The 22,003-nt window shown below is 42.9% G+C and overlaps 1 protein-coding gene across 7 annotated transcripts in view; it reads right to left on the reverse strand.

The window, feature by feature from the left end:
* The window catches only part of KIF23 (kinesin family member 23), a 518,096-nt gene that overhangs the window by 495,317 nt on the left and 776 nt on the right, over window positions 1–22,003 (reverse strand). The window lies entirely within an intron of this gene.

Consider the following 22,003-nt stretch of genomic DNA (forward strand, 5'->3'; position numbering starts at 1 on the left):
GGGTCATACAGACCACTATCCATGCTAAATCAAGATAGCAAGATCCTTACAGTGGCCCTAGCAAACAGACAGACAGGTTATAGGCAAACTCATACACCCCGACCAGACAGGATATGTGCCGCATAGAAACATATCTGACAACCTTAGGCGGCTACACCACGTCATAGGGCAATCAGAAGAAGATATACAAGACGTAGCAATAGTGTCAATAGATGCAGTGAAGGCCTTTGACTCAGTCAAATGGCCCTGGCTGATGGCGGCCCTGAAGGAATATGGAATAGGGCCTGGGTACCAGCAATGGGTTAAATTGATGTATAGCTCTCCACTGGCCAGGGTTAAGAGAGGAGCGTACATCTCGGACAAATGGCAGCTCAGCAGAGGCACTAAACAAGGGTGCCCCTGGTCTACGATGTTGTATATTCCCGCACTAGAACCTCTTGCAATATATTTGAGACAACAATATGAAACGGTGGGGATTTATACGAAGGGAGGACCCCATCTCATATCACTGTATGCCGACGACATACTGCTATATCTAAGATATGCAGAAGAAAACCTACAGTATATCCTAGAAGTAATGGAGCGATTTGCGTCGCTTTCTGGGATTGCAGTAAACCCCATGAAATCGAGCCTGTTCCCACTGGGAAGATATAGAAAGATCCCACAAGAGATTTTACCGGTATTGCAGATACCCTGGGAGACCAGGTCCTTTAGATATCTGGGGGTTGATATTTACCATAGAGTGGAGGACGAACATGCATTTAATACGGAGAAGGCAATAACACACTTGGCAAATAGCTTGAAATTCTGGGCAAAACTCCCCCTGGCTATGATAGGGAGGGTGGCACTACTGAAGATGGTTGCGCTGCCCAGGCGATTACATTTCTTCGTGAACATCCCCTATGCGATACCCAAGCGCTTCTTACAAAGCCCATGCAGAGGCTTTATATGGCACAACACCAGGAACAGGATAGCCTTATGGAAATTGCAAAACATGATAAAGCAGGCATAAAACTACCCAACTTTGAGATCTACTATTTGGCCAGCCAACCACAGTATGTGGCGAAATAGCCGACAGAGGACTAAAAACAGATTGTACCCAGTTTTTCTTGAACAAGATGATATGGGTGCCCAAATCTGAAATAGGAGAGCGACCTATGCTGTTGAAACTAGGATGGGAGCTGTGGCGCAAAGCCTGCCGAGCTACAGATAACCCGACCCCATGTTCCCCGCAGAAGCCACTAGTGGCATTGCTGGGTGTAGATGAGCAATTAAGGAAGTCCGTAAGCACTGGGAACCGGTAGGCATAGCCACAGTGGGAGACCTATGGAAAGAAGGAGAAGTAACTAAATTTGAGGAGATAGCCGTAGAAACTGGTCTACACACAGGGCAATATATCACTTATACCAGAATAGTACAGAAGGTGAAGGAAACATGGGCAGAAGAGATGCTGACTAACAGCCTGATGAAGTTGTAGAGACGATCTACGATGTCTCGGAAGGAGGACATGAAGTCTCTCACATCTATGAACTTCTGATGACAAGGGTGGGCAAGAAAGTGACACAGTTGAGACAGGACTGGGAAGATGAAGTGGGAGAGCCCATGCATGACGGGTTATGGTAAAGCGCCCAAAGATATAAAAAAGTATTTAGAAATGCGAGGCGGCAACAAATTCAACTATACATAACTCATAGGGCATATATGACCCCCCAGAAAATAGCCAGGTTTAAGAACGCAGGAACACATGCTTGCCCCAGACGCGGGGAGTTGAACGCGGGGATGGTACATGTTTTGGATGTGCCCAGAGATTAGTAAATTCTGGAGTGAAATCATGAACCGACTAACCGAGAAGGGAATTAAGCTAGATGTGGAATCTGTATGGGCCTGTATGATGGGGGGCTTTGTAAGACCTCGCAACTTGGGGCATGTGAATAAATTGAAAGATCTGGCCTACATACTGGCCAAGCGCAGAATCGCCATGGGTTGGAAGGCAACCCACAGATCTAGATTAGGAGGTATGGTGCACGACTTACGGAAATGGGTAGAAGCCGAAACAGTGGCATGGTAGGAGGCAGCTAGTAGGGGAAGCGAGGATGAAACGGAAACCCTAATGGCTTGGAGACACCTGGTAGCTACTCTGCAGGGGTCCACCCAAGGCTACCCAAACGATCAGAACTCGACAAATACAGATGAAGAAATACCCTCAGCGGATACTGAAGCTGGAAAAGCGGGTGAATAAGCTCAAGTTAAAGGGATGGTCTAGTAAACATTTTTATTTAAAAAATAGATAGGCAACATAAAAAAATAAATACTAGCATTCTCCGTTTTAAAACTTCCTATGTAAAATTTTGAGCTATTCAAGCTCAAAATTTGCAAAAGCAAGCACATGGGCGCATCCATTTTGTGAACTGGAGGCCCTCCTGTGCTGGCTTTTGCGGCACTAATGAAGGAAAAGCCAGCCAGCTGTAGTAAACAAAGGCTACCGCTGGGTGGCTTTCCCTTCATTAGTGCTGTAGGCGGAGGACGGGGACCAGAGACCAGAGCAGGAAAGCTGCAGCTGAATCTCGGTAAGTGCTATTTATTTATTTATTTTTTTTAAATAAGCACTAGCTGCGTTTTTTTTTCTAAGTTCTAAGCTGGAGGAGCCCGGAAAACTTAGAAATAAAACCGCAGCTTTAAAAACGTTGTATTTATGTTTGCGGTCGCTTTTGAAGCGACCGCAAACATAAATACAACGTTATTGTGTTGGAAAACGCTGCGGTTTTTCTTTCCAAGTTTCTCAGGCTCCGGAGGAAAGAAAAACCGCAGCGTTTTCCAACACAACCGCGTGTGTTTCTGCCTGCTGTGGCTATCACTTTGGGTCTCCGGTGCTTCCCACCGGAAGTGTACGAAAGTGTACTGTTGGACTGGCTGCTGTGTCGCCGTGCTCTGGACTTTTTGGACTTTCGAGCGGTGGACTCGCGGACTTGCTGGCAATCACTAGTCTGCAAGAGGAAGGGTCGTGTCCCTCTAAACACGCTGCCAGCGCCGTTAGTTCCCGAGGGAAAGGGAGAGGGAGAAAAAAAAAAAAAAAAAAAAAAAAAAAAAAAAACACACTGCCCCACACCCTCCCTCCTGGATTTTGATTGGCTCCGACCACTACAAACACTCCGGTCACGCGCACCGCGCGCGCACGAAAGTGTACGAAAGTGTACTGTTGGACTGTTTGACGGTGTGGCGAGTGTCGGGTAGATCTATATATAGGTACGTTGTTTTTTTATTGCCTTTCTCTCCATATTATTGCAACTCGCACGTTGTGACTTTGGGATAATACTAATCCTGTTTGATCATGGTTGGGAGCTTGCGTAATGGAAAGAGTGTCACTAGAGATAAAACAGATACTGTACTCGATGGTAAGGTACCTATTCAATTACATGACTCCATACTAAACGAATCTGTGCCAACATCGTTTAAGGCACATGGAAGGAAAAGGGTGATGGATGTTAATACGGTACCCTATAGCCTCCAGTCTCTGTCTGTCGAACCTAATGATGACATAGAGACAAGACTGGATGCAACCCCAATAACCGCTTTGGGAACTGCACAAAAAGGGACTATTCTCAAGATGCCCATATATGCGACTCTTTAAGGGGAAAAATCCCCCACCTTCATCTTTTAAGATCGCTAAAAATGAGCTGTCAGATGTTTCTATTATGGCGCCAGCTTTAATAAATGAATGGGAAAAACACTGTCGCATCTCCCTAGGGCCCTCTTCACCTGCATTATTGCATCCTGGGGACATTGAAAGCATCTACTTGCATAATGAGGAAAATATATCACATGTTGCGTTCTCCTCTGAGCATGATTCTCCGCTGATACCACCACTTATAGGCCCCTCCACTAGTTCACCAACAAATCAAATTATGGGGGAAATTTCTCTAATTGGGGTTTCGGGGGCTCATCCGCCCAGAACCCCACATGTGAATAGTGGAGGGGGCGTTGATGAAATTGGTCAACAAACCGAAGACACAATGAATAATCAGTCTGACACAGCTCCAAACAGTACTCTCAATCCACCAACTACGGGCAATGAAAATGCAGCATTTCCGGTGATCACCTCTATTTTGAACCTATTAGATAAGGGCCATGACCTCACACATGCTCATTTAAATACGATTACGAGTAATTTGGCAGATTTGTCGGGAAAAATATGTAAAATTGAGGGTTTTATGCTGGCCTATGTTACGTGTCAAAACGAAAAAATTAAGCTGATTGATTCTCAGCTTACACATATGGCCCAATCCATACAAACACGAAAACAGGATACCTCCTCTCAGACTGAGGAAGCTTCATATGCAAAGGTTTTGACTCTAGGGACAAAAGTTCAAAATCTAGCACCTACAACATCTACTAATGTGCTTCTAAAACTAATCCAGGCAAACTCTGTAAAAATAGACGAAGTATTACATCGCTTAACACTACAACAATGTCTTGCACGACAGGCCTGTGAAATGGACATTGGTGAGATTGCCCCACCGATTACAACTGAGACAAATCACGATGTGGACATTAATAGTCCCACGCCTCTAGTTGACCTGATAATGGGTGATGACTCAGATCATGGAGAGCTAGGGGGTGATAAATTGAGCACTGACAGAATTGATTCTCGAGAAAATGATTCAATCAACCCGGAAAGTAAAACTAAACTCAGTGAAGAAAATCCAACAACGTTTATATCTCGAAAGATGAAACGTGCACAATTAAAAGCCCTAAAAAAAGTAAACCAAAAAAATAAAAAAATTCTTGCCCAGACTATTCAAGAGTCTTCAAAAGTGCAAAAAAAAAGAATTAAAAAAAAGAAAGCAATCAAGGACAACAGAATATTCCCAATGATGGCCAAGTTGACATTCATGTGATGAATGAAAACGAGTCAGTCAACGAGTTAGTGATTGATCTATTACAACTGAACGATGAATCAAAAGCATTTCTAAATCTGGTGCTTCCAAATGAACAGAAATTAAAAGGTATGGGAAGGAAGAGTATTGAAAAAGATACGTATGGCCACACGGTGATGGTTTCTGACGAATCTAATGCTCAGAAGCAAGGGCGTCTCTCAGCTTTCTACCCTGTTATTAAAATCAAGACGAGCAGAACAGATTCTAATCATGATGTAGTAACCAACACACAACACAAAGAAATCTCTCACTCGACTGTGAGTGAACTTGTTGCTAAGGAGTTGCAGAAAACAAGAGAGGATACTCGGATAATTACACAAAACAATGATGCGGATAATGAAACTAAGCAAAGTGATGAAAGAACTGAATTGGTCAATGCGATAACGAAAAATATTCTGGAAAGCATTGAAAACGCTCCCTCTCACCAAGAACAAAGTACCCATAAATTGAGTAACATATTAACGAGCAATCTACAAGAAGAAATTGAGTTGGAAAACAAAGATCACCAGGCACACATAAAGTTAGAGGTAGCTAGGGAACAGTGCTCCTTTTCAAGGGACACACGCTACATATTGGGTTGGCAGAGTGATCCCCAGATGAATGGTCAGCAAAGATTAAACAGATCATTCATGTTTCATAACATATTCAAAGGGAGTCCGCAATTAAGAACCCTAAACTCTAACGACATTGAATGGATCAGGCTTGCAAATCATAACAATTTGCGTATGATATGTGCTCCTCAGTCACAAATTATTACGAAGCTATTGTGGGAACATAGGCAGGACTTTGAGTTGCGTGGTTTGGAACTATCTCTATTCCGATCTATTGAAGAAGCTGAGGTTTTTTTGGATGCGCCATCTGCATTGGATGTGAGCAAATCTGGTGATAAAAGTCATGCTGGTAGTCAAGAACAGGCAGCAGACCTTATCACACAGATTGAAGGCAAGCGTCCCCACACAGCACGATCCTCCCCGCAATGAGAGACAATGAAGGACTCTCCCAAAATGGGAATAAGGCCAAGACAGAGTGCGGGTGAGCGTAAATGGGAGTTTATCAATCAGAATAGGGCATGCAAAGGACTCTGCAAACTCCGAGAGCGCTCTGTCCGACAATAGCAAAGACAGGCGTATATATTTACAAAAAACGTCATAAGAACCTACACACTATAGGGGGCACAAGTTCATGGGGACTGGGTGGCGACGACTAACTATAGGTGCTGCTGTGATGTGGTTGGCTCTGGCTGGCAGACGTCACTGGGCAGCCTCGTGGGTTGGGCTGGGCCTGGCAGGGTGGCAGAGTTCATCCAGGCGGTGTTGTGGGGCCATCGCGGCCAGTGGCAGAGATGAATGTCTTCTCCTGACTTATTAGCCCTAGGCCATGCACACTGCAGTCATTCAGGAATATTGGTATTATCTTCTTTAGTAAATCTTTCAATAGGTTATACAACAGGTTAATGCAACACAGGAGGAATGTACCTTGTGAGGGGTCTGGAGGTAATACGTCAGGACATGGTTACCAGTGTCCTGTTGACCGGGGCCATAGGTCGAGGGGCTAAGCTTCGGGGCCTGGGACGGGCGGTACATGTCTTTCTGCCTTGTTAGAAGTTGTTATGGATGTTCCGCTGTGTGTTGTCAAAGTGTTGGGTGTCCTGATTGCACAGGGCCATAAATCTGAGATGGTCCGGTGGGTTGTGAGGTTTACGAGGGGGCGCGTGTGTTCAGGCAGAGGTTTACTGCTGTGCTGTAAATAATGCAGGTGGCGGGTGGTGGCCTTGGGTGCTACAGAGGGGGTTACAAGTCTTTCAAGCGTCTCCAGTCTAGTTGGGGGAGGTAACGCAGCGCGGCGCGGTCTCTGCTCTCATGCCTTGGCAGCCTTCGCAGGGTGGGAGGGGGAATGGCCTTGCACGTATTTCACAAAGGTATCTCCCTCGTGTGTTGCCGATTTAGGTAAAGACATCACAAACATTTGAACAATTTATAATACTTATTCAAAACATTACAAAACATGCATTTAAACTTTGCTGGATGTGTCTTGATTATACCCAGTCTGAGTACCTTATTCATACATTATGTTTTAACAAGTGCAGTATTTAGTTATATGCATATATATTTGCAGTAAGTGAGGTAGAGTTAGGGTTGGTGGAGAACATAGAAAGTAACCCGCCACTTGTTCGTGACGGTGGTGGCGCATGTGGGGCCTAGACATGCACACATGACATGCGCCTTCTCATGCATTCTTCACGTGGGCCCTTTGTATGGTTACATTCGTTTTCTTGCGTCCTCTAGCAGCATTAGTTCAGTTATGGCACGAGCCCATGGGATGTAAGTTTTCCAGTCATACACGTAACAAACAGATTCCTGGTGCGTGCCGTTATTATTAGTACCCAACTGCAATGGTATATGCTCACCATCGCTTATATCATGGGGGCATGATCTCTTGTAATTATACATCTTACAGGCTTTTGTAATATAAGGGATTTTATGAGAGAAAAGCATCCTTTGCAAGTAGTCTCAACATTAATATGCAAAGATTGTCTGGCATGTAACAACCATTTTACTGTTCTTTTCATTTGCCTAGGCCTGCTGGCCGGGTCATGTTGGGAGTGATGATACACTGCGGGAGGTGAACTGTTACAATGTTAGTGTATTACACTAGCTCATGTCCGTCTTGTTCGTGGGAACGTGCTCGCAGCTGATCTGCCAGGGTGCTGCGGCAACAAGGATGACTGAAACCCTCCAAGGGTGGGGGCCGCGCTACAGTGCGCTGAGCTCACACCATCTTTACTAGACAAAATGGTTTCTAGGCCTAGCTAAATTTTAATACGTGTGGGCAATGTCTCCAGTGGGTGAACCCTCCACCACCTGGGCCCGGGTGGCATGAGGGGACGCCCAAAGGAGCCATAGTCCTCACCTGGGGAGAAAGCGTAGGCGAGGGGGGGTCTTCTTGGACCAGTCCTCCCCTACAAGATCACTACACTTGTAGGTGTAGCATCCAATATAACCTGGCTGGGGCCCCTAATGACATCTATCATCGACATGGCGACAAATAAAAAACAATCCTAATGAGGTTGAACTAAGATTCACCTCTTGGAATTGCTGTGGGATGAAAAACCTTGGCGATTGGCTTAAAGTCTCTGTGGGTATACAATCGCCTATGGTCATATTCCTACAGGAAACAATGTGTTTAGATTCATTTTTTATTGATGGATTCAATACGATCAGTGTACCTGCTCGCAAAGGACAAGCTGGTCGTCCTTCGGGAGGTGTAGCAATCATGATTGGTAACTCTATTGATCAGAATGCGAAAACCCTATATGCAACAGATAACCTACTAGTAATTTAATTTTTTGTGTGCGAACATCCTAAGTATATGTATCTTTTGGTCTGTGTTTACTACAATCCTGCCGATTGTCTCTTAGAAACACTTTTGGAACAAATAGATGGTTTTTTTTTGGTTGCTATGGAACGAAACCCTAATTATTCGATATTGATTGGTGGGGATCTTAATTCTATTTGCATTGACTCAGGGTTACTTGACAGACAAATTTGCAGTTCTAAACATAAAACCAACCTAATTAATAGGGGTGATATATTGCTGCAGTATTTTAAAGCGTGGAAAATTGTCCCGGTGGATTTTGAAACCGGGGTATTAAATGGTACCTGGAGGAGGGGTGGAGCTGAATCTTATCTGGACTACTTTTTCGTCTCAGTCAACCTTATGGGGCGCGTGAGTAGGGTCACTATAACGGATACACCTTATGGTGACCATGCGCCTATAAACTTGAACATTAAGATTGCTTTTACAACTCTGGAAACTAGTTCTATTCTTAAAATGATTAACATCAAGAGAATTCAACACTCAGTCAGGTGGCATCCCTCCTTATGTAGAAGTTTGAACTTCCTGGTCCATAGGGACCTATGGAGAAGTCCCAAAGGAGAGGATGCAAAACAGAATGCCAGTCTTCGAGAGGCATGGAAAAATTTGATCATAAAAAAACATCTTCAATCAATTATAAACGATGCAGGGATGCATAATCTAAGTAATCCATACACGTTCAATGCTGAAATTGCTTCTCTGAAACGTGAAAAAAAACTGGTGTTTGAGAAAATTGCGCAAACTGAATTTAACTATTGATTTGCACTCATTATGCAAAAAAAAATCTGTCTAAAATACACAAATAAGAACAAAAGTATTAAATTTAGAACTAAGCTAATGAAGAATCAGCAAACCATGAAAGCCATTATTCGAAATGACACCCGTAGGCTCTGGTCGATTATTAATGATACCAATGGACGAGAGCAGCATGATTTTAGTTCCTCGGTTTCTTCTGAAACTTGGAAATCATTCATGATTGAGAAATTCAAATTACCATTTAAATTTCATATAATCTCAAACATTCATACTGAAAAGTGCACTGATAATTTTGTACTAACTATGGATGAGATCCTGGATGCTATTAATTTACTTAAACCTTCAAAAGCTGCAGGTCCTGATGGGCTGCCTGCATGTGTTTTAAAGGATGATCCGATTTTCTGGGCTACAATCCTTTATACCAAATTTTCAAATATTCTGGAATTAAATTGCATTCCCATTTCTTGGCGGAATGCGATAATTATTCCTATCTATAAAAAGGGCGATCCGACCGATCCTGCAAATTTTAGACCGATTGCCCTCATGGACGCTTCCGCAAAGGTTTTTGCCATTTGTTTACTAAATAGACTTCAAACCTATATTGACAATAATGATATTTACTCAAAGTTCCAATCTGGATTTAGAAGGAACATCCCTTAACGCCATTATCCTTGCACACTTTATTTCTAAATCTAAATTACCTGAGTCCGGACCAATATACCTTGCATCGCTTGATTTAACTAGTGCATTTGACTGAGTAATTCGTGAAGTGCTTTGGGAAAAATTGTTGAACTTAGGTTTTCCTCATCGACTTGTACAACTTTTGGCAATGCTACATACTAACACCTCCTTCCAAATCCGAATAAACAGGGAAGGTACTCTTACGTCCCCCATTAATACCGAGACTGGGGTAAAACAGGGCTGCAATTTAGCTGCAATCTTGTTTAACTTATACCTCTCCGATATGGATAGATTGTGGACAGGTAATGGCATATATCCGATTAAACTTGGTAGTCTTAAATTAGATTGGCTTTGCTTTGCCGATCATATTATTTTGTTTGACAGGACTCCCTCGGGACTACAGCAAAAATTAAATCTCTTTTATGGCTACGCTGTTGAACACAATCTCATGGCAAATTCTAAAAAAACTCAGATCATCATTTGCCATAATAAGAAAAGAATAAGATCATATTATTGGACAATTGCTGGTGGTAGGCTCGAAATGGCAAATTCGATTAAATATTTAGGATATCCTCTGACTAACAGCTATACCCTGAATTCATGGAAGGAGTTTTTAACTTTAAAATCTCGCTCTCTCCTATCAATGATGAAGATAATCTATGCTAAGTACTGTATGTTTTCGATCCTGCCCTTGTTGGATTTCTACTTGTTAAAGGTTGAACCTATCATTCTCTAAAGCTTAGATATCTGTCTAATGAATATCGAACAGATTCTAAATGGGATTCAAGGGTTTCTATGGAAAAAAACGTTGTGCTTGTCACTATCGATACCAAACTCGATAATCTGCCACGAACTGGGGCTATCTACATTAGCGGCAAAATGGAGAAGGCGTCAATTAATGAGCTATACAAAAATGCGACTGCCACCCAGAAACTCACTATATGTAGATTTGTACATTTTATTAAACAATGGTGGTGTTAAATCATTGGATTTGTTTAAAAAAACAAATGAATACCCTTTTGGACACCATTGAAGTAACAATTGAGGATTTAGAAATTGGTCTAGCCAAAAATAAACGCAAAATGTATGAATGGGACTGGAGGATGATAATTGAAAAAACCAGCAATATGTCTCATTTATGGAGTGTGCAAGTAGACTCCGAAAGAGGGGCACTTGTCCCCTATATCTTTCTAAATGTCCTGATCACAGAATACGTAATATCTATCTAAGATTCAGATTAAATCAATTCCCTACTTTGGAACGTATTCATAAATGGAATCATGGTGATGAATTGACTATACATCCAAATTGTCGGTTTTGTAATCCGACTTCCCAAACTGAATCAATAAGACATCTGGTGGTCTATTGCACGTATTTTGAGGAAAAGAGATGCTTGTTATTAGGCGAATTTAATCCAGGCCTAACATATTGCACGGGCCGCCTTTTGGGAACGGAGCATGCAAGGTGAAAGTATTTGTTTTATTCTTGCTTTATCAAGATTACTATTCAACATTGATGAGGAACTGAAAATTAAAAATCTGGATTTAAATAGGTCTGTAGTTGATGAATGACAGAAAACTAATTGACATTGGTGAAAGTAGGATGCAATTGATGTAATATATACTTTACTTATTCAACTGCATTATAATGCTATATCAATCACTGTGTCCGAATGTCTTACCGATAAGAATGACATGGGTGTTCTCTTTGGGTATGCATTGGGAAAAAGGTTATTTGTAAGACATACATTCATGAAAAGAAACCATGTAAACCTCGAAATGCTACCCTGTATGAACGATGAGAAACTGTAAAATAGAAGTGAAATATGTTAACTTTATTACGAAGTGAACAAAGAAAGAAAATGACTCTTGTATGCTGTTTTTAAGAAATCAAGTGTTTTAAAGTTGATGAAATAATTGTAAAAGTTTATAAATCTGATGTAAACTATAAACAAGGTATTTTTTGTTTTTTTAACTTTCTCTATGTTTTTCCGCTCTCTCTCGGTACCATCAAAGTCCCAACCCCTTCTCTGCTGGTCAATGGATTTATCTTTGTCACTCCGCTGAGGAAGTTCTTGTGATATTCTCAGGTCTTTTGTATAGGGGTCCCAGATGCTTCTATGGTGTTCAGTGGATTTACGAGGAAGTCCTCCTCTGTTGCTTGGTTCACTCTTGGTAGGGTACCAGACCCTTCTCTGGTGTCAATGGGCTTTTGACTGCCACTGTGATGAGGAAGTTCTCTACTGATGCGTTCTTCACGTTGTTAGGGTCCCCTGACCCTTCTCTGGTGGTCAGTGAGCTTATTGCTGCCACTGCGACGAGGAAGTTCTCCTTGGATGCTTAGTTCACTTTTCCAGTGTCCAGTAGCTCTTTCGTTACTACGGGGACGAGAGAGATCCTATCCTCTCTGATGCACTCTACAGTTGTTCCCCAATATCACTGTAGTTGCCACTGGGGGGAGGAACATTATGTTGTGTCCCCCTTTCCACCCCCACCCCCCCTGTATCCCTATTGGGTCTCCCATGCACAAGTGTACCTTCTTATTGGATGCGGCACGTCACTGGCCCTTCCTGGGATGGGGTTTCTGGTTGGTGGCTTCCGCGTCTCTTCTTGTCCACTTTGGCAGTCTGGGTGCACCTTCCCGGTCGAATTGGCTACTCTTCATGGTTGCTGTGTTCTTTCTTGTCTCAGTATGTTCTGTTCTGGACTACTGGCAATATCCCGTGTGCTAAAAGAAAATTGATGGGCTTACTCTCGATGACAATGCTTGGTGTGGAAGTGGGGAGCTAAGGAATGTTGGGGAGCAATGTAGCTCAACTGGTTGTACCAAAAGTGATTGTTCCTATACGGGGGTTTTGGGGGGGGGGTCACTCCCCATGAAGTCCTCCTGCATTAAACCCCCCCCAGGGTTATTATTGGGTAGCGGCCGCATCTCCCTAGCCTCCTGGAAAATGGCTCCCGCTTGGGAAGAAGAGACGATACCTTGTGACTCGTCACAATATCCCTAGATAAAACCTCAATTTAGTATTTTGTGTATTAAATCCAATAGGTGGGATGTGTTCATAGGGCATATCAGTTAGGGACTGAGATCTTGAAAGAATAGTGGTTACGTGCAAGGTGTGCAATTGGGTTTGCAATTGCTCTTTTTATATTTAAAAGTCCATCGTTTATATCCGACATAACACACACTTCCCTGGACTTGGGACTTGTTGAGGAAGGGTGACCAGATGTCCCAGGTTTGGGGCATTCTGGTTTGTCATACCATGACCCCAAGTAACAGTCCTTTGAAAAATGTCCTAGTTTTAGAAAATGAATTTCAAGCAGCTCCTGATCAGACTGCAGGTCAGGTTTAAGATTCAATCAAAGCATCCCGTAGGGAAACATACTATTGCAAAAGCAACACTTATTCCTGTAAGAAAACAGAAGACTCAAAAAGAACAAAAAAAGTGAAAAAAAAGCAAGCGAGGTGTAAGACAGTTTGGATAAGTAATGGCATAAACAGAGCAAATGCAATCTTAGTATGAGGAAAGGAAGGAATAAAAGCAACAAAAGAAAATGAAGGGTGGGTTCAAGGAATGGGAGGATGAAAAGAAAGGATCAAATGTACACTTAAGGGCTTAATCATTAGTGCCCTGTAAAAGCGGAGCCCAAATCATTCTGAGGAGGTTACAATCATAAATGACATGCAATAGTTGTAATCGCCCTACAATGGCACAAAAGAAGCTAAAAGATACCTAAAATAAAAAGTACCAAAATGAGGAAAACTTAGATATACCGATTCTGTGGGCTTATCCCTTCGTATGTGTGATATTTCAGGCGTTGCACCATTGATGTCCTTGGTCTACATTTAACATTGCAAAATTGGCCCGGTTTTTGGTTTAGAAAATCTGGTCACCCTACTTCGAGAAGTGGTGTTTTGATACTAGATTTAGACTAGGCGTGATAGAATCCAAGGGGGAAGAACTAATAATACTGTCCTGCTCAATTGTGTTTGCTCCCCAAATGTCGGGCTACTATTGCCTCAGCGATCTCGGTCAACAATAAAATCCACATGACAGTCAAGGTGAGCGGCCACAAGGAAACTTCTAAATAAGTAACACCGAAAGCTGCATAATCTGAAAATGTTAACTATCAAGTCAGCATAAACATTGAAATCAACCAGAGTCCTCAGTTCAAGAGAATAAAACACTTTCAACGAACCTCAGGTAAAGGTAGACGCCACTAACATGTCACCAGGAGTAACAGCAAATCACAAGCCGCAGATGCATGGCGCAACCCAAGGCTGAACAGTAAAACACTCACAGATAAAGAGGGGGCAGAGCACTCAAGTGTCTCCATACCATGCATGAGAAAGTCATCCATTCATGTTTTCTTGGAATCTAGGTGACCAAGTATTCTGAAGCAAGGAGATTCACACGTCGAATGCAGGTAAGGAACTAGAACGTTTATTGCTCGAAACTGACCACTGCCACCCAGCCGCCACCCATCAATGGTAAAGAACCTAGAACCTGGGATGGAAGTCAATACTCCGGGGTTCTATTACAACACATCTCCCCATAGAGTTGAAGCAGAAAGGTAAGAAAGGAAGTAAATGGGAGAAAGGAAAAGAACAGGTAACATACGGAAACAAGGCAGATAAAAGGACAAAAAGAAAGAAGACAATACATTTCCCAAAATGAACACAATACAATAAAGCCACTAAACAAAAGTGTGGCCACTACCACAACCTCACTTTCTCGCACCCCAAACCATAGTTTCTCAATTTGATGTGAGGCAACCTGATCCTCGATTTGATGTGAGGCAACCTGATCCTCGGAGCACAACCAGAACCGACTTGTTCCTCATCAGTGCTCTGGTCCCACCTCTTCCCCCGACCTCCACAGCCATGGCAGTTGCACAATCAGTACCCATTTGCTTCTCCGCTGCCCTCTGGCCCACCCCATCATCAGGCAGATAGTCACGTTTCTGTTCACACCACTCCCTCCACTCACGACCACATTTTCCTGCACTCCTATAGACACACCACACGCAATCACCCACCTAGTTAGGAATTTGCCCAACAGGTGAACCTCTCTCCAAGACCAACCTTTCGCTTGCTCCACCTTGAACCATCAAGTACTACATTGCCTGTATCCACCTTCACCACGGTGCATGGAGCCATGTACACACTGCCTCCTTTGGGTACAAACCTTGGGTGTCTCACCCAAACTAAATTACCCACCAAAACATTAACTGGCTTCCTGTTCACTTGCCGCAACCTCACCTTCTCCTGACAAATACACACCCTCTCCAAGACCTCTGACATTCACCTCTGTGCAAACGCCACCACCAAGGGCAGCCGTCCTCAACTTCAAACCCGCTTTTCTACCCCTCATAAGTTCAAATGGGGTGCGTCCAGTGACGTACGCCATCATCTGACAGGTCTTCAGTCCAAACCAATACATTGGCAACAGCCAATTGAATCGCACCCTTGATGAATTTATTCATCCTCTCCACCAACCCGTTGGCTGAAGGGTTGTATAAGGAGGTCCTGTGGTGCCTTATACCTAAATTCTTCAAATATTCCTGCATACAGACAGACACAAATTGAATCCCATTGTCCGTGACAATACTGGCCGGAATTCCTTCCCTATCAAACACCTTGCATAGAAAGCTTACAATTTTCTCAGTGGTTACTGTCTCAAACGCAGCGTGATGTGTAATCTACTAAAACCACTACGAACCTCAACGGTCCACCAAAAGCATCCATGGGGCCCACTATGTCTACGGCCAACTTCCACCACCCTCAGGAACTTCTACCGGGTAGACCAGCTGGTGACAATACCTACACACTCCTTTACAACCTGCTCCACCTCTTTATCCATCCTTGGCCACCAAAATGACTCCCATCATCTTTTTGTCAGGAATTTACCCAGATGTCCTTTGTGCGCCAAATCCACAAGCTTGGACCTTAAACTAAGAGGCGGAACCAATCTGTCCCCTCCCACAACACCCCACGACCCTTCAGACAACTCGTTCAAAATCAACAAAGCTGTTCCCTTAATTCTTGTTGTTCAAATCCTTCCAGCTGACTCTCAAACCTTCTTTAATCCATGTTCACTTTGTATCCTCTGCACACTCCTCCCACTGATCTATGGCTGGAAGCACACATGCAACTTGGGTGCTGTATTCACACTCCTCTACCTCACAACAGTCCCTGGAAACGGGGACAAACAATCCGCCACCACATTCCTCGACCCGGAATGTGTTCCACCCTAAAATGAAACTCCTGCAAATCTCCATCTGGCTACACTCTGCGTCATAGATCCCATGCCCTTAGTTGATAACACATACGTGAGGGGTTTGCGATCTGTTCGGATAACAAGGAATGCCCCATAAAAACGTCCTAAAGTGCTTTGATGCCCAAGTAGATGTCAATGTTTCTCTTTCAATTACTGCATAACACTTCTCAACCCAGAGATAGAGCACCGCCACATTCTCCCCACACCCTCCTTCAATTTGATAAACTCCTGCTGACAACGCGCAGACCATTAAAACATTATATTCTTTTTCAATAACACATACACACAGTCTTTCCCGCATAAGCTGGAATGAACCGTACATAGTATTCAGTCATATCCAGGAAAGACCCGAGTTGCTCCTTATTTACCGGAGAAGGTTCCTCTCTCATCACCTTGACTAATTCTTCCTTATGCCTCTTGCGTCCAAAGTATGGCCCAGATAAGTAACGCTGGGAACATCTACATGACTATCAGACCACATTTGTGCAAGACCTGCATCACTTGAATTACCCTTTCATCATGCTCTTTACGATCCTTGCCCTATACTAAAATGTCATCTTGGAAGTAGCTTACACCTTGTACCTCCCCGAACAACGTCTGCATCAGCCTCGAAACACGGCAGAGGCCAAGCCAAACGGCATGCAGCAAAATCTGTATGCCCCAAAAGGCGTGATACAGGAAGTAAGGGGTCGAGACGCCTCATGCAAATGCATTTGATGGTAAGCGAAGAAAAGTCAAACGTGGAAAACCACGCTGCCTGTCCTACCACGGCCAAGTGTCATTGATGTTGGGGAAGGGATGGCAGACCACCCCTAGATTTGCATTTAGCTCCCTGAAATCGACATATATCCTGAGACCACAACATGCCTTGCGTGCCAAAACTACTGGCGATGAACCACTCAGAGGATTCAATCTCCTCCATTATTCCTGCCTCCACAAGTTTAGCTACTTTGTTGTTTAGTCCTTCTCTGGCCAATTCTGCGACCCTCCCGACCTTGTGTGCCTTGAGCACCGCCCCTCTTTTCAACACTATTTTATGGGAAAAACCACCTTACATACCCAAAGTATTCGAAAAACTGTTGGATGTGTATTCTTCCAATATTCAGCTGTCATGCCTCCCTCTGTCCGCATTTGCTTTCCCTCCTCCACACACAGCACAGGAATGGCCTTGCCTGGGCGTATCTATTTCTAGGACAACTTGCTTGTCCCAACCTAGGACACCATCACCCATTCACGCTACATATACCTTCCCTTCAGTAGCACGGCCCTTGAATTCTATTCGTGCCCATTCGTATCCTAGAACTGTAATGTTCTGTTCATATGCACAGGGATTGAGGTCAGCCATTTCAAGTGTAGATAATGACTTTCCATAACTCCGAGTATAATTCCGGAGATATGATGTGTGGTGGTCCGGAATACACTAACATTTCTATTTGTGCACCATTTATTGTGAGCATCTCCAGAGCATAAAATAAGCAGTGTCGCATAGCAATTTGCTATGCAATTCTGTAGGTTTGCTAATTAAATTGGCGCTTCTGTAGCAAAGCTAGCTATATAATTTACCCTGTTCAATGAACCTTCAGGGCTCTCTCCACCCTCCTCTGTTCACAGCAAGATCAAAGGGGCTAATGGAGAGAGTGCAGCAGTCATCCTTTTCTTCACTATTAAATGCTCTAGCCCTATATGGGAGTGCTAGGCAAGACTTTTTTCTTTTTCAAATAATTGCAAACTAGAAATAAACAGGGTGATATTAAGCTAACCATATCCTGTCTGGCAAAGACCAGTATGTGTTAACTTTTTTTTTTTTAAAAGACAGCCATGCAATTCTATTCCTAAAATGTCGGTTGGTACATAATGCATAATTAGAGTAGTGCTACTGTAAAATACTGTATTGACTTCCATTCTTTAAAGTAAAGAATAGGTTAGTGTATATTTCATTTGGTTGGGTACGATCGATCATATTGACGAGTGAACACTTTTGAAAATGTACATGATCAAATGGCAAAATGCGTTTGATGGCATACCTAGTTCTGGAACCTGCTGGTTGCATACATATTGCATCTGGTGCTCAACTCATGAGCTGATTCCATACTGTAACATTCTATCTTATCACCCTGTTTCTTTATACCAGCTACCCTGAAAGTGGGATGGTCTCAATCTACAATATTCCACCCAGTTTGCCCGGTTCTCTGCCTGCTATGCCATCCACTCTGCTTAGTCTTTCTTTCCTCTTACATAATGAACCCACAAAGTTAACCAGATCTTTACACAAAGTAGTGATCAATCCTTCCATCCAGTCTGTAAATCTACAGATCTACAGCTCTCTTTGCTCAGATTATGATTGCCTTATATATTAGCACCGGGAGAGAGCTGGCCAAACTGCTTCCAGAGCCTTGTTATATCCATTTATGTTCCTTCATGCAGCTAACCTTTACATTTTACAGACACTCGTCCAGGGCTCACAAAAATGTTTTCACCCACTCGCATAGTTGATTAGATTTTGTGAAGGGCGTGTACCATTTGCATGAGATGTTTGAGACTCATTTACTTTGTTTGCAGAAAATGTCAAATAAAGGTTTCACTGAGCATCGCTGGCAGCACACATTCATTTGCTGTCATCCGTTTCCATGGGTCGAGTGCATTTCTCTTAGGTTTAGTTGGTTAACTAAGTTACTAAAACTGCAGGCCGAGTGGAATTTTAAAGAATCTGCAAGGCATGACTCAATTCACTATGCTACTTCAACGGCACACACAACTGCTGTATTGTTGCTCATTTTATACCTTGGGTACAAATAACTTCTGGCGAAATTAAAAAAATGATTACAACATTGCCAATCAAATGGGTGCGTTTGCTAACTTTAGTTTTGTTAATTAGCTAACTCTGCTAACGTTACCCATGGGTTTGGTGTGCATTAGAAATTAATAAACAAAACAAACACTGTCCAGAGGAGGGTCCTTCTCAATCCATAGTCTGTCCGTTACTTTGGATTACTTGTTTTCATCATCACCTGGTCCCTTATGTATTCTTCCAGCACACTAGTAAACTTGCAGTTTGAGATGAGGGTGTGCAATGCTGTGACATACAAATCACCTGCACCCTCGAAAATAAATGGTACCTCTCCAATACCACATTTGGCCTTTTGCCAAAATGCCCATCCAACTTTTTCAATGTGGTCTCGTACATACTCACTACAGTCTCTCTTTGCCCTCCACCGGGGATACGTACATCTTCGCCAGGCAAGTATCTAAACACCCTGAGGCCCCCGAGTTCCCAAAGAGTGCCGCTTCCTTCTCATCAGAGTACTTGGTGCTGCCAGCTGCCCTCCGATACACTTTGAAGGTGTTAATCCAGAGGTCCCATAATACCTGGGGGATCGCATGGGGTTTCCAGAAATGCAGGTGGGTGCCTGGCACTGATTTGTTGCATTGCAATGCCTCACAGAGATTTCTTATGAGGTATTTTAAAAGTTGAGATGTGCCGCGTACAGGGGTGGCACCTCAGTTCTATTGTACCAGCAGGAGCTGAACGTACCCTGCCAAGTTGGGTGATGTGCTCAGGTTTGCCGTTTGTACTCCGTTACTTGTTCATCTCCATTGCAGGGCTGGGACTGCGAGTGTTCGCCTCTGTGGTTGCACTGTAAAGGTTAAATGGTTAGGCGTTTGGATGGTCGCCTCGCTGAGTATTTTCCTTCGATTGTCCCGGTGTGAAGGCCTGTAAGCGTTGGGTTGCTAAGCAACCCAAGATGGCCACCATGCAGGGGACGCGCTGGTCCTTTCCTCGGACCGCTCCTTATGCAGTGAGCAATTTTGGTTGAGAAGGATGTGAGAATTCTAAGTTTTAATGTCAGTATTAATGAGGGTGCTCGCATGGGCCAGAAGTAGTTCATAGGTCCAGATGTACAAAATGTATGCCATTTTCTGAATTAGGGAGCACTCCCAGCTAAATTAAGTAGGTGTAACCCAATTTATAGCGACACGGGTATGAGGGTGCGAGCATGGGTCACAATTAGTCCACAGATCTATTTTTACAAAAAATCTGCCAATTTTTTTTTTTTTTTTAAATCGGGGGCACCCCCAGAGCTATTGAATATAAATAGCCCACTATTTAGCCCAACAAATACGTGGGGAAAGAGCAATTACTAAGATTCTGATTAAGCCAAAATTTCATGAGAACAAATTACTTGGTAAGTTTGTTTTAAGAGATATCCAATTTAATTAAGCATGTAATCTTGGGCTACCTATTCCTGGGAGTGTTTAGTATTATCTAATATGAGGGACACGCGGGAGAGTAGTGTCTCTTTTCGGAGCCTGACGGAGCATGTGCAGGGAGTTAGTGTTTTCCCTGGCATATGCATTGCTAACCGCGTTGAGGGAGACTAGTTTTATATCCCCACGCCTGCGCAGCAGGGAGGTGCTTCTACACAGCACCCATACGCGCGATCTAAAGAGCATTATAGACCACCACGGCCAGATTGCCAGCGATATAGGTAGGTATGAAACTTGATATATTGGTGAGATTGGGGCTGCCGTGATTATTGAAGTAAGGAGGAAATATGAGTGAATTACAGTGACTTCCACCTTATAATGTTGTAAACGACCAACATGTAGAAGTTCATGAACCATAAAGTTAGGAAGGTAAGGGGATGATATACCCAGAAATTGGATAAGTATAGAATGTTGTTTGGTTTGTCATAGATTCTGAGATATATTTCATATATATATTTTAGATACTTTGAGAGATGTTGGACACTTGTCCCCAAGTATAGTGAATCAACAATACAGAATAAAGGTAAGGGATTATTTCCCGAATGTTAGACCCTTGGGATAATTAACATGTAGTTCCATAACTGATGTATAGTACTCACGTGGTGAGATGTTGAAGGGAATTACTTATGATTGCATGGAAGACACGTGGATATGGTAGATAAGGACTCACATAATAAGGGTATTTCATTTAGACCCCAAGGAAATTATCAACCCTGTCACTAATTAGGCATACACTTATTAAGGTGTCACGCAGGTCACAGTGCTACAATGTTCAATGAAGGGAAAGGGATGAAATATCCACTTAATAGATAAGTCACTAAAGGAATAAGTCTAGAGATCCAACCTAAATTATTAGGTTTTTTTTTTCTATGTCAACATCTGATAATTTTGTCTTAATCCCCCGATGTGCAACCTACCCTAATTCACGACTCACACAGTATTTGTAATTTTTTTTAAATTGTTTTCATACACATGTTTTGGCATTGTGGAATGTTACATGTGGAATAATGTGTTTAAATGTAATACTAAAGAAATTATAAATTGGCCCAGAGGAAGGCCTGTGTTCTGAAAGGTCGAAACACGTGTTGGCAGGAGTTTATCAATCACTGAGAAAAATTTAATAATGATTTGGAAAGGAGCATTGGATTGTGATTTCTCGCGAGAATTGTAAACAATTAGAACTATTATTCAAAAAGACGTTTGATTGGGATACAATCGAAAACTTGTCATGCGTAGTAGATAAACCAATGTCCTTTTGTGATAATCACAGCCTATAGGCGTTTGGTTATTTGGCCCCCTCATTAACTGTGGATGGCCATTCCCACCCAGTTCCTGCCCCCTCCCTGCCCAAAACACCTCCCCATGGTAACTCTTTCAGCTTGCTCGCTTTAATCAAGCCTTACCTTCAAACTTTACACTGGGAGTGCCTGCCAGGGTTTTTTTTTTTTTTAAATAAGTCTTCTGAGAGTTAATGACTTAATTGGAGGTGTAAACCCGCTATTGGTGTAATAAACACATGTCTTAAACAGATCAGTCTTCAGCCACTCGAATTATATGCAATCTGCGTGTCCTTCACTGAAGTACAACCGTTTTTGCTTGTCTACAAGTATTATTCACAAGCCAAAACTTGGCTTTGCTAATCCTTGTTTGCACTTGCCAGGTACTGCCATTTAGATGCCCAGGTACTTGCACCATTTCGCACCTGCTACCA

This window comes from Ambystoma mexicanum, chromosome 11 (genome assembly GCF_040938575.1).
Source record: "Ambystoma mexicanum isolate Mex_15411 chromosome 11, UKY_AmexF1_1, whole genome shotgun sequence".
NCBI lineage: Eukaryota > Metazoa > Chordata > Amphibia > Caudata > Ambystomatidae > Ambystoma > Ambystoma mexicanum.